The sequence below is a fragment of the Vespa mandarinia genome, chromosome 25 (assembly GCF_050613455.1).
Source record: "Vespa mandarinia isolate Hongniang chromosome 25, ASM5061345v1, whole genome shotgun sequence".
Lineage (NCBI taxonomy): Eukaryota > Metazoa > Arthropoda > Insecta > Hymenoptera > Vespidae > Vespa > Vespa mandarinia.
Genome location: NC_140834.1, coordinates 166,794 through 181,163, shown reverse-complemented (window position 1 = coordinate 181,163; position 14,370 = coordinate 166,794). Strand labels below are relative to the sequence as shown.

The following is a 14,370-nucleotide window of genomic DNA, read 5'->3' as shown; positions in this document are numbered from 1 at the left end:
TTCGCCGTGGGAGAGGAGGAGAGCCGGGGAGGGGGCGGTGGTAGCAGGGGTGTACCTACTTACCATACTCCCAGTATACCAAAGTCCCGCAACGCGGTCGCCGCTCTCCGTCCGTGCAACTGCTTCAATGGTAGTCGCTTGCCGCGCTCCCGTGCCTTCCACGTTTTCTTCAACGAGAGAGAGAGAGAGAGAGAGAGAGAACGACTGAGAAAAAGAGACAGAGAGGAGGGGTAGGGGGGGGGGTGGGAGAGGAAACGCGCGCTACTTTCTTGAGAAAAGACAAAAAGCTGTTGTCAAAGGCTCGTAAGAATTAGGATAGAGCAAAGAAAATCTCGTCAAATTCGAGCAAGATGCTCTAAGAAAAATTGGGAGAATGGAAAAGTGCGTAAAAGAGCGCGTGAGTGTACCCACACGTTTCCGTGTTTCTTGTGTTTCCGGTCACGTGGATCACGTGGTCGAACGAAACCCCTCCTCCTCCTCTTTCGTGGCGATGCTCTCGAGAGGAGGGAGCACCGGCTTGAAGGCAGGGGTGGCAGTTGGTCGTGGTGGTGGTGGTGGTGGTGGTGGTGGTGGTGGGTGCTACTGCTGCTGCTGCTGCTGCTGCTGCTGCTGCTGCTGATGTTGGTGGTGGTGGTGGTGGTGGTGGTGGTGGTGGTGGTGGTGGTGGTGGTAGTAGTGCTGATGCTGGAGGTTCAAGAGCGAAAAGAAAGATAACGAAGAGGAGACGAAAGAGGATGCTGTGCCCTCGGGATCTGGAACCACGTGGGTACGTGCGTTCGTTCTGCTTCTTCTTTTAACGCGAATTTGTCTTGGATAAAAAATTTCAATTTTTTTTCGCTCTTTCTTATCGCGAGTATCGTAATACAATTTTGTTCTTTAAATAAAATCTACAAGATCGATCGGACACAATTGTTAACATCAATATGCTAACTTAATTCGAAATAAAAGATCTTTTCTTTCTTTCTTTCTTTCTTTCTTTCTTTTTTTTTTCGGGTGCCAATCTCCAACGTAGATAATTCACGATCTTTCTCGGTGGCACGCGGGGGATAACTTTATCCTCGCTTAATCGCCTTTTCGATAGGTACTAGCCGATCCCTTTGTTCAGACAATATCTCCACACTGTTCCCGCTAATGTATGCACCGAGCCTCTTTCTCTTTCTCCGTCCCCTCTCTTTTGCGCTCTCTTCGGGACGACTACGGCACTCCTAACTCGCAGTAGTAGACAACGCACCCCATACGAAAAGCTATGGAGGCAAGGGAGACCTTGTACTCGTTGGCCTTTATTGAATTTTGGAACGTTCCATTCGGAAGTGAGAGAGAGAGAGAGAGAGAAAGAGAGAAAAGTCGAACACGGAGGAAGATTCGTTCTGTGTGTACTCGCTGAAAGAACAGAGAGAACTACAAAGAGAAAGAGAGAGAGAGAGAGAGAGATGAAAGGTGGAGGTGGAAGCACGGCGCAAGCCAGAATTAATTCACATCCCGCCGCTGCATTGCTTTTTACGATATAACTGCGGTTTGTTAGTCGTTATTCACGGTACGAATTGAATTTCGTGTCCGGCGCGAGCGAGAGGAAACTCGTATTCGCTGGTACGTCCCTTTCTCTCCCTTTCTCTTTCCCTCTCTCTCTCTCTCTCTCTCTCTCTCACTTCTTTCTCTTCGAACGATCGGCAAAGTATTTTTCGTTTACGCGTTGCGAACGAAGCAACGAGAGAGAGAGAGAGAGAGAGAGAGAGAGAAAGAGTTCAATGGCCTTTTGAATCGTCCATTTTCTTTTCCCGAGAGTTTACGAATTTTTCTTATTTATCGGATTATCGTTCCTCTCATCGACAGGTGGTCGATTCTCTGCGTCGAATGCGCGCGCGTGTTCACGTGCTTTTTCCACGTGTCAAAGGTAGAAAAGAGAAAAATCCTGAAAGATACGAAGATAGAGAGAGAGAGAGAGAGAGAGAGACGATGTCAAGAGGTTAGAGAGCAAGAAGCAGAGCTAGAATCGGAGCGAGAAAAGGTTGTTCATAAGGTTTGCCTAGTAGAAGAGAAACGCGAAAGTCCTCTTTCCGACTCGTTACGGATGGAACGATAAAGCACGTCGACTAACGCGAGATACGACCAATTAGTTGCTGTGCCAAGTATACGATTTAAGACGAGATCTACAGACGCTATTGCCAAACGACGATTTAAAGGGACATCTTGCGGGTAGACGGGAGAGAAGGCTAAGCGATATGATCTCTCTTTCTCTCTTTATTTCGTATCGCGCACCATTTCCTCGTGATCTATGTGGGATACTTTTGATAATAGATTTGCATGATGTTCTGCCAAAACAAATCGACTTTCTTTCTCTTACACGTGTATGCAAATGCATTCGTGCATCGCGGATAGTAGCCGTATCAGTTTCGTGACAACGGATTAAAGCGATGTGCCGAGTTTATACAATCCGGCAAACTCTCTATAACCAGAACGAGGGAGATGAAAGAAGAGATGAGAAAAACGATAGAAAAAGATTGTAAGAGGGAGGACGAGGCAGAGCTTGACAGGACACAATATTGCAATAACTTCAATTACGAGGACACGACGGAGCGCCGTGCGGTGCTTTCGACTCACCCCGAAACCATCGTCATAGCCACGAGCCATTTCCCTCTCTCTCTCTCTCTCTCTCTTTCTCTCTTTCATTTACCTCCCACCCACCCTTGCGACAGCTCACTGTCCCGATCTTCTCTCCGTTCCATCCATTTATACATCCGAATGACACAGACACGTCGCGGTCGAATTGGCTGTCGGCTTTCGAGAGGAAGGGACTGCCTTTAAACAAGTGCTTCTTAATAAAGCATTGACGCGCGAAACCACCCTCGAAAATGTACCCCTCGGCGCCAGTGTCGCCACCCTTCGCTATGCCGTCCATACACAATCGAGAAACGAAGCTGGGAGACGTCGTAGTTCTCGTGTCGTCGAGGGACTCCTCATTCTCGTTACTTCGTTAAACTGTAAAAAAGGCGAGCGCTTCTTTGCCCGAGTAAAGGAACACCGACGTAACGAAGCTCGCGCTCGATTTTCTTTTTTTTTTTTCCCTTTTTCTTAGCGAATAATATCCAAAGGGTTGTGTACGGTTAAAGCGTAATTCCTTTTCTTTTTGTCGCAACGTGCTCTGGCTATGAGAATGAGAGAGAAAAAAGAAGAAGGCAAAAGGAAAAAAAAAAGAAAGAAGAACGCAACGCGGTTGTGCTTTGTCGTCGTAGTAACGCTGTAAATTCGACGATGACTTATCGACCGCACTTCGCCCCGGCTTTCGAACTGTGGAAAAATCGCGCGGAGACTTTTGCCCCGGGCGGGCTAAGGGTATTCTTCATGGGGGTAGACACGCACACCCTTCTCTTCCTCGCTCACGTCCCACTCGAAATTTTGCTCGGCTAGCGATTTCTTTAACATTTATTTGACAGCTGTCGGCCACAATGCGTGCGAGTTTAAGCTAGAAACACGGCTATTTAAACTTCTTTTCTTTACGAACTAGTAGGTTAGAACGAGAAATAATAATATTTAAATAATTAATTTACTTTTCGTTTTACGATCGTATAAACTTACGTTTATAATCGCCGTAGATGCTAAATTCGACGACGAACCAAAGGAATTCCCTCCGTTTATTCTCTTAGATATTGAAACGTTACGATGTTTGATGTCGTCCCGAAAATCGCGTGATCGCGATATCTCGAAATTTCCGATTTCATTCCAGTCGCGATTACAAGATTTCATCGCGTCGTTAGTACGACGCCAAACTACAAAAGCTTCCAGATACTTTAACGTACGAGCACGTTAATTATACAGCGCCGTAGGTGCGATAACGCGAAATACGAATACTGATCGTTGATTTCGTTTGGAGGGGGAAAGAGAGAAAGAGGAAAAAAGGGCTTCGCGAACAAATAACTATCGCGTAACGAGTCACGCGAGGATATCACGCGAGGCTGCGAACGAATCGACGATATTGTTGGGTCGCTTTAATTACTTAACCTCTCTTTCCCTTCCTCTCTCTCTCTCTCAACACGTTCATCGTTTGGAGTTTTCCGGAAGTAAATAGTCTTAGTTGAAATAATACTTTTCTACTAACGTAGGCGATAGGTAGAAACGAAATAATTACGAAATGGAATATTTACGCATTCTCTACGAGAAATTCCTAAGAGATCTACGTCGTTTACTTACGATCTCGTGAAAGTTTCTCCTTCTATTTTCTTTCCCTTTCCTTTTTCTTTCATTTTGTACGATAAGTCGACGAAGAAGAGTTAATCGCGGTACGTCGATAAATCCAACGGGATTTTGCGCGAGAGAGGACCTTTCCCGATCCCTTTCTCGTCGTCGATCTGCTGGCAGGGAGAGAGACGGGAAGGGAATGGGAAGGAGGTTAGGTTAGGAGACAAGCTCTTCGTACTGACCGGTAAAATCCCGATAACGAAGCCATGGCTCCATGCTTCTTTTCCAAGCGCGGTACGAAGAATAAAAAGGAGAAAACGAGAGAAACTATTTCTCGTTGGTCTCGTAGTGTGCGATTGAGAGAGGGAGAGAGAGAGAGAGAGAGGAATCGCAGGGAATGCGTCGAGAGTCCAAGCCTGAGAACTTTGTCAATTAGAGGCAACAATTAGTCGTAGTGCAGTGATCTCGTTCGACCACGTGGTACTACCCATGTACATAACATACGTAGCTACGCCAAACGTAATACGTAAGATGTAATAACAATAATCATAGATCATCGACCGCTAACTCTCGTTAAAAGTAAATAAGTAAGTAGTTATTAAGTATATCTCCATGGAACGAAAGAAAATAAAGCAATGAGATAGTTCGCACTGATTTAAAATACGTTCGTAATCTATGCCGATGTTCTTTTCGTCGACGAAGAAACGTGTACGATTTGACCAAAGTAAGACAGAGGAGGAGGGAGAGAGGGAGAGAGAGAGAGAGAGAGAGAGAGAGAGAGAAAGGGAGAGAGAAAAATCACATAGAATGTCGTTGTCCAGAGGAGATCGTCGCACCAACAGCATGCGTTCTTCGAGGATTCCTACGATCAGTCAGCGCCGGACACCGGACTGCCAGCCGAAGAAAAAGCTGGCTGCCAGGCTCGTTCTCTCGTGTACGTGAGTTACGTGACGCCCGATCGACTGTCGATTTATCGTGATCGTACGATGTATGCGCCGCGAGACGAGCCGAGCCAACCGGATGTGGGCTTCTCGTTCCTGCCGACCCCTTTCCCCTTTTACCTTCCAACGTTTCATCATTTTTATCCTCGATCGTATCTTCCTTTCACAATCAGATTCGAAGCTATTAACTAATCGAATCGATTGTCCCATAACATTTATTATCGCGAACGGGGATCTCTTTCTTTTCATTTCTCTTTTCTTATGAAAGAAAAGAGAAACAAAAGAAAAACAAAAGAAAATGAATAAACAAATCTTTTCTTTCAAATCAAAAGGAGCCGAAGAATAAAGAAGGATAGTTGGATACACGCACCGTTATTAAAGCGGCTCGTTGTCCGTTTGGCAAACGAGCAATAAAAGTGACGCTTTCAAGGAGAGCCTCGGGGTGTGGATGAGAGTGCGCAGGAGGGTTGCGTCTTTTAAAAATCGAATCGTGAAAAGAAAAGAGAGAGAGAGAGAGAGGCACGTCGGTAATTTTCGGGACGGTCGCGAAATAATGATGATCTTTATCCCTAATGAAATTAGTCCTGCTCCTCCGAAGCGCGGGAATAGACATCGTACCGTGAAATTACTATAATAGGTGCCGAGCCAGTAGATCTCTCTCCAATACATGCGTGAGTCTCGTCATCTTCGAGAGTGCGTACAAGAGTAAGCGTTCGATCTCTCTCTCTCTCTCTCTTTTTCTCCCTCTCTTTCTGTTGTTCTATTTAAAGAGAACGCCAAAATATAGTTACCTTTTTTTCGTAGGAATTTAAAATTACGGTCGTAAAGAAGCCCCGGGCAAATTAGTCCGTAGAATTCGATCCCCCGATCTTTCTCTCTCTCTCTCTCTCTCTCTCGTTCTTTCTCTCCAGAGGCAACTACTTCTCTCTCACTCTCTCTTTTTTTTCTCTTCTCTCTTCGTGAAAAAGAAGATAGATAGATAGAGAGAGAGAGAGAGAGAAAGAACGTGTTCGAGGTGGTCGGAAGGTAGAAGCAACGCGAAGCATATCCGAGCAGGCTTGGCAAGGGTCCACTTCTTTTTTTTTTTTTTTTTTTTTTTTTTTTTTTTTTTTTCAGGCGGATAGGCACACGCCGAGGTCGGAAGAAAAACGGCAATGTCTGAGAAAAAGTCGACGGATATCTGGCAAGCGTATGTACCGCGTACATAGGTACACGTTCGATAGGCTTGCGCGTGATCGGCTTTGAAGCGGGGTCGCGAAGCACCATTTTTTACTTTTTTCTTGCGATGGGAAACGAGAAATAGGTTGGAATTCGATCGGTTCTAGCAGATATTATATCTTTCTTTTTCTTCCTTTTTTTTTTTCTCTTTTGCGATTTAATCGAGCGCTCACTCAGCTGAGAGTAGGAAAGCGCGCGAACCTAAGCCGCCCCTACTCTCTTTCTTTTTTTTTCCTTCCTTTCTTCTCTCTCTCTCTCTCCCCCCTCTCTCCCTCTCTCTCTCTCTCTCTCTCTCTCTTTTCACCTGCTTTGATACAGTGGACGTAACTCTATTAGGTAGCCACCTAGCCTATGGCATATATGGTACTCCTTGGCACTCTGATCGCGACGGTGTCGAGACCCGCAGCCCTATGGGTTCGTTCTGCTGGAAACAATTGCTGCCGCGGGGCATCATTTACATCATAAGCAATCATAATGATCGAATTTTCGGCGAACGACGATGATCCAACGAGTGGAACGAGGGGAGCCAATTCAGAAGTGGGTACCCACTTACCGGCTGTACGAACCACGCTGTTCCCTCTGACCCTCCTCCACCTCTTTCGACCCCATAGCTTCGGGCTACCTGCGCGCGTTTATATGAACCGACACCCATTTCTCTTCTTCCTCGTCCTCTCTCCCATCTCTTCGTTTCGTCGTTCTCCCAAAAAAGGTCCTTTCTAAAAAGGTAATCGCCGAAAGAATACGTTTAACCGCTTCGGTCCAAATTTTGCGTTAGAATTGCGTTCTAACGAGTTCATCGGATCGATCTAATCGAATTCATTTTCATAGAAAGATCCAAAGAATCAGCTTTCTTTCGTCTTCGCTCGTTTCTTCAAATTTCCTAAGTTTCGTTCTCTCGAATCGCGGAGGCTACAGGGTTGCCAGTATTTTCCAAGCGAGGGTTTACCAAAGACGGCGAGAGCTCTGTTTTGGGCTTTGCCAGAGCGTTCTCTCCCTCCCTACCTCTCTCTCTCTCTCTCTCTCTCTCTCTCTCTCTCTCTCACGCCGTATATACGACTGGACGTATCAGTATGCGGACCACGAAACGTGGTCGGACCCTCCCGGCTGTCGTCCTCTCTCTCTCCCTCTACCCTCTCCCTCTGGTGCACGAATCCGAGGCGAAACGTAGGCTGTTTCGGAGAGAGTGTTTCCACCGTAATGCCGAAACAGTATTGATTGCAGGCTGCCTAGCTTAGCTCTACCACCTACTGCAATACAGACACCTAAATTCGTCTATTCTCGCGTCGTTCTAGTTAGAGAATCCTCGGAGAAAACTAAGCCCGAATGAATGCGGTAAAATCGAAAGTTTATCTACGATAAGAAAAGAAAATTTGTTCGAGTTTCCCATCGAGGTCGAATCGCGGTCGGGTCATTGATCGAACGGGCAAATCTGTTTTCGGTCCGTTGTCAGAGCTACGAGAAGGAAATCGTCGTCGTTTGGCCAGGACCGAAATTGGTTCGAGGACCGTACTAAAGGGTAGTAACGACGTAACAATGACCTCGGTAAAGAGAGAGAGAGAGAGAGAGAGAGAGAGTGAGGGGTAGTTGGCATCGCTGACTCGGAGGACCAAGGGAATGGCAATTCCATCTCTCGAGAGAAGATGGGGTTGCCCTATCGTACTTTGGCCAGATAATTAGACGGGTAATCGAGACGGTCGGAGCCTCCAAGTATTACGGTGCTTCGTAGTTTAATATAGGCTGACAAGCCGCTTAGATTCTAGTTCGTAACCGTGTAGACGGTTTACTAAAGCCTCCCGAGATCTTATCTCAAATCGAGCGCGCTCTCGTGTCCTACGTGTTCGTCTTCTCGACGAACGCGATCTACGCGTATTCTCATATATAAATCCGCCGAAGCTATCCTCGCGAGTTTCCCATGAAACTGATGGACGTTTATTCGTTTACTCCTACTATCCTGCAAGAGAGACCTTTTTCGGAGGGTTTGGTGACATAATGAGGCGGATCGATTGCCTCGCGCATTACCATTACAATGGTAGACACCCCCCTGCCACGTCTATGTCTAACACAATTGATAGTCGGTAGGAATTTCAGAAGAAAACGGGAAAAAGTGGGAACTGCCGCCCGTCGCGAGAACAGGATGGGAAAAAGAAACAGCAGAGAGAGAGAGAGAGAGAGAGAGAGAGAGGGAGCATGAAGGGCGACGGGTCCTAGCGAAAGAGACAAAAAGGGAGCAGGATCACATCGACGGGCTTATTAGTCAGCAATGTGATCTATTTGCCCTGTACTTGTACAAAGAACCTACGTTATTGTGCCACTATGTTACGAAGAAGGGCGTTATTGTCCAACAGGGACCTCGAGTTAGTCCATACCACCAACCCATGGCTACGTATATCGGTTATCGTTCTTTTTCTCTCTCTCTCTCTCTCCCCCTTCCTCTCTTCTCTCGTCGTTCCACGAAACCCCGCAGGCACGCGCTAATATACCGGTAATTTTTCCTCCATTCCGGATATCGCTTTATTATTTCCTCCTACTTCGTCGTGGTTATCGTCGATGAATTCCATACGGAAAAGCCGAGGGAATTTCGTTTAGTTATTCATAGAGGACTTTCCGCGCGAGACCATATCTCCAATGGTTTTTGTTAACGAGCGGAATTTAATAGAAATCAAAGGAATTCAATGTCGATACCTTTTCTTCAATTGCTTTTAAAGATAAAATATTGTCCTAGGTGTAGGTATACTTTCTCTATTTCTTTTTGTTTTCCACTTTTCTCTTTTTTTTCTCTTTGTTTTTTTTTCTTTTTTTTTTTCTTTTTTTTTTTTTTACATTCAGATCGTAAGGACGATAAAGCATCGATCGCATCGTTGACTCTCTCCCGTGACGATTTGTAGCCATTGTTTAGTATCCCGCGAATTCGTTCGCGTATGACTCACGCGATTGGCTTCCGTTCGTAGGTTCGATCGAATCGTACGCGCTTCTACACTCGCTCGGTTTGGCTCGAAATACTGACGTCAGCGTGAACGCGTCAACGAAAATGCAGGTGCTCGACGATGATTGACGATCGATCGTGTACGCTCGTAGCGTTCTCGATCTCTCTCCGATCGCTACGTCGCGTTGGCGAGAAAACAAAACACGAATTCAAAGAGGCATCTTAGCTTACGTGTTTTTTTTCTTTTTTTCTTTTCTCTCTCTCTCTCTCTTTTTATTTCTTAGACGCGTTGACGTGCGCAGAGGAAAGAAGGGCGAGGCTCGGTATGGTCGCGAAGCAGCGAAACGCTTTCGGAAAATCCATAGCGTCGAGGAATATACAGGGTTCCACCATAGACGAACACAATGGCGCGTTCTAGAGAAAGGTAGGTAGGGCTATAAGAGCGAGCGAGTAAAAAAGACTGAGAGAGAGAGAGAGAGAGAGAGAGAGAAAGGGGTGGGAGGGAGGGCCAGAGAAAGCGAGCGAAAGGAAAGCAAGCGATGGAAAGAGAGAAAGGGAGAATAAGAAAGAGCAAGACAGGGAGAGGGAGAGGGAGAGAGAGAGAGAGAGAAAGAAGAGCTTGCGGCGTCGGTCCTTGCCCCGAGTACGTGCTCCGAGTGACAAAGTTTCGAGCATGAGACCAACCAACCGACCGACCGACCGTACGAACGACGAAACGATGCGACGCATCAAGGTCCTGTACGATCGATACTCACGTTCCACTAAAATCTACGTCCTCCTTAGCCTCGGCAAATCATTCCAAAGATCTCAACGATCGTAGACATCTTTTCTCGATCCGTCGATAGTTCGTAAAGAGGAATCCGTTTAGTCGTTCGCAAGGATTTTTCCTATTTGGCAAGGACTAGCGGGGAGTGGGGTTGGATTAGAGGTCCGTTTTTTAGGGTGGCAACGTAGGTGTCGGCAGATCCATATCTGGCCCTATCGGGCCATTCCCGTAGCCGTTCTCGGGAGCGTGAAATGAAATTTGACAGATCAGAACGACGAGACGCAGACGTATCCCCTATCCCTCTCTCTTTTTCTCTTGCAAAATGGCGTTGGCATTCGCCTCGGCTTCTTCTTGCACCTCCAGGATGCCCGTAGGGCAATGAAAAGAGACGGGAGGCAAGGGGTACCCCACGCTCACACCGTGGGGTCCGTGCACCCCATTTTATACAATTCTCTTTTATCTCTTCCCTCGGGGCGTCTGTTCGAGCGGGCCTCCTTAGTTCCAAGCCGACACCTTTTTACAAATACATCACACGGCCGTCTGACCTTTCTCTCTACCGTATTCCACACGTAGTGGGTGTCGCATTTGCCTAAGCACATCAAATGCTTGCTTCGGGTCACTCGGCTCGCTTAGCAGGTACTTACCGTGAGTGCGCGAACGCGAATCCTAGATGGTCTGATCGAGTAAAGTGTCCTCGTAAGGTAGAAGCCCCCTTCTCGACGTTCCTTCTTTTTTATTCATTATCCTTATTATCATTATTATTATTGCTGTTGTTGTTATTATTGTTGTTGTTGTTGTTGTTGTTGTTATTCAACAGAAAGCGTTCGTTAAAGTTCGATAACGTCGATCCTCGTCATAGGATCCTACCCTGATGCGATTTCGTTGGCGCCTAACGAGTTTTTCTTTTTTCTTTTTCTCTCTCTCTCTCTCTCTCTCTCTCTCTCTCTCTCTCTCTCTCTCTGTCTCGTCTTCGCGCCCCTGATGTGACAAACGTAATCTACGATCAAAGTACGGGTACGTCGCGCGTCACGCTTCCGACGAATTTTTCGGTCCCCTTGTATCCTTGTACCGTCCTACGAATCGCGCCTCCGCGTACTACACGTTCGAATTCGAGCGACAGCTGTCCCCGCATCGGAAACCAAATTATATGCTCAAAGGATCGCTGATCTCTATTTAGATTCTTATCTTGTACTCGTGATGCGGTACGCCAGATGACGTCGTCAACGCCACGTCGTACCTTGACCGTGATCATCTTTGGCACTTTGAACCTTCCGAAGGAAAAAAAAAGTCTTAATAATGGTATCCGGGCGATCGATCGCACATACTATATATATATATACATATATATATATTTTTCTTTTTTTGCTTCTTTTTTCTCTCAACGACGACAACGACAACGAGGACGACAACGACGACGGTCCAGAGATCAGCGCGAGAACGAAGGGAAGAACGGAACGTCGAGACATAAAATTGAAAAGTTCGACGTACGTAGCGCTGTTTATGGGACTTTTAGGACGTAGTAAAGTCGCGCGTTATTCCTCCTTCCGTGGGTCGTTATATTTTTCTTAGCCGCGATTCACGGTCTCCGCGCTCGCGCAGAATTCCTGTTTCCCCGTTCGTTCGCGTTAGTGTTTGTCGCTCGAGCGAACGATCAAACCAACCCCGCCTGTTTCCCTTCTACCATGTCCAAAACTTTTCTCTCCGACTTTACGAGGATCGTTTTCTCATGTCCATCGTTTTTCTTACGACCTTCCCCTTCGTTAGTTCCTTACGAGATCGTTATCTCGGTCTTAATGCATGTCGATCAAATAACAAAAGATTCATCGATCTCTTTGGATATCGATTGGCCGACTTTCGGATAAGACGGCGCTCGGTAGACACGGTAAACGGTAATTAGCGTGAAGCAAGGAATCGTTAGCCGTCGATAGAGATCGCATCGAAGCATTCCGGGGTCTTTTAGCGCTCGCATTCCAGGGATCCCCGTGGAACGGTTAATTATCCGAGGATTTTTCGTTCGAGTCGTGATAACCCTTCGTCGAACGCGCGCGCCAGAGAGAGAGAGAGAGAGAGAGAGAGAGAGCTTAAGGGGCTAGCAATGAACTTCGACTCGGTAATGAAGCGAGCGCGCCCCCTCCTCGGCTAAACGAGTCGTCGCCTCTGCTTCGGATATATTTTATTGCGTGGCCGCTCTGCTTTATTATCACCGTCGTATCTTCTCCCTCTTTCTCTTCTCTACACCCCCTTTTGCTTCGGCTCCTCCCCAGGCAAGAGAAAGCGTTAGGCGTTTCTGCCTAGATCAACCCTTCCGCGCACTCGGTAACGCCGATTCCAACCCTCGGAAAAACAGTGGCGCTCAACGAGCCGTGCTATCGCGCACGAGTTCGCGCGAGATAAAAGGGTTGCCTACATGTATACGACCTATCGTGTCGTCCCCCCTTTTACCATAACCAACACTCGAGGAAACTCACGCCTTTGCACAGACCAGAGTCATGGCGACGATTTTCCCCGACGAACTTGGACTTTGACGTTAACGCGAAATATTCTCTCTGTCTTTGGTTCTCTCTTTTTTTTTTTTTTTTTTTTTTTATTTCACCTGTCATCGCGAATCGATCGTTTTTTACTTAAGAATTTTCCGAATAACGAATTATCCTCGGTACATGAGAACCGGCGGCCCTTAATGGCACAAGCTTAAAACTATAATGCGCCCTAATCCAGCAATATCTCATGCTGTCTTGCGGGATTCGTCGTTCGGCGCACAGCCGTCCGCCTATTTAGTGGATCATATATATTATACCATTCTCATCAACGGATCAACCCCTTGGCGAATCGAGCCATCCCGCCTTTCGTATCCATTTCCAAGCCAATCGTCCAGGAGTAGTAGGTAATCGAAAGACTAAGGTTCTTCGATCGCTCTAACTACGATGACGTAGAAGCAAGGAGAAAGGAGGAGGAAGAAGAAGAGGATGAGGAGGAGGAGGAGGAGGAAAGCTTGTCGGATCGGCATCTGTTCACGAAGGAATTACGACGTAACTTTGTCTTGGAAGATAGCGCGACGGTTACTCTGGAGCTGAGTGCTACTCGGAGAGGATGGAAGGAGTGTGAAGCTTCGGAGACGAAGGAGAGAGCGAAGAAAGGGGTATATATACCTATGCAAGGCGGAAAAGAGAGAGAGAGGGGATAGATAGAGAGAGAGAGAGAGAGAGAGAGAGAGAGAGAGAGAGAGAGAGAAAGAGAAAGAACGTGAGAGGATGAGAAGCGAAGGAGGTGGGTTTGCGAGCGGCGAGCAAGAGAGTGTGCATGATGGGTGAGGCTCCTCCGAGGCTCGAGTTTCCATTGGGGTTGGTTCTTGCGATATAAGCTCTCAGAGCCACAGCACCGACACCCTCTCCCCCTGCGTCTCTTACGACTCCTCCACCTTCACCCCAGCACCACCTTCGTCTCTCCACCTCCGCCTCTCGTCTCCAGCACGCAGCTCGGCCGCAGACCCCTACGAGACATACAGCATAGCCACTATCACCCGCAGATAGTGGTGGTTCGGGTCGTCTCTCGGTGTGCTACGGGGTGTCGCGAGCCTCATACATATTCAGCGAATGCATCACCCTCCCCGTCGCAACCCTCCGCTACCCCTCCACCAGAGTCCTCCTTCTCTTCCAACCTGACGACCTCCGCCTACCACCGGTCATCTATTGACCCGATATCCCCGAGGACCAAGACCTATCTCGGGTCGGACCAAAGTTTTCCCGGGTTCTCGCTAAACTCGAATTACAGAGCAGTTTTCGAGACCGATTGATGTTTAGGCGTTTTATCAAAACCGAAAAGCGCCGCAGGAGCCACATCGTTCGTCTGTCTTTTCCCAACCTCTCGTCGTCGTGCTCTCTCTCTCTCTCTCTCTCTCTCTCTCTCTGTCTCCATATCTATCTATCTCTATCTATCTATCTATCTATATATATATATCGTTTGGACGCATACACAAAGACGTTTGGTCGCATTTTAAAGGACACGAGATCGGTCCACTGATGATCTACGTGCCTACATACAGGTCTACCTACGTGTATCGACGTAATAATTAGAACCGCAAGAACGGTACGTAATTGATATAAATGCAGCAAAGCGATGACGCGGCGCGGACAGACGTACCGCAGACCGTGGCCGATGGGCAACCGTCATTGTATATCCATGGGCTGCTCGCGCATAACTTAGCATAAATAATAAATAATATTGTGAACACGTGCCGGCATGAATGCGCGTGCGTCATTAATAGCCCGACGGTACGATTCCTTCGTATATACTTATGCTTATGCCGAACCTGCCGGCAGGTTTGCCGGCAACTTGGCCGGCAACTTTGCCGA

At 47.2% G+C, this 14,370-nt stretch overlaps 1 protein-coding gene across 1 annotated transcript in view; it reads left to right on the top strand.

Annotated features, from left to right (window-relative positions):
• Window positions 1-692: 692 nt before the first annotated feature.
• The window catches only part of Usp10 (ubiquitin specific protease 10), a 105,414-nt gene continuing 91,736 nt past the window's right edge, over window positions 693-14,370 (top strand). The window contains exon 1 of the mRNA XM_035877711.2: window positions 693-766. The gene's annotated coding sequence lies outside the window, so the exon portion shown is untranslated. The remainder of the gene's footprint in view (window positions 767-14,370) is intronic.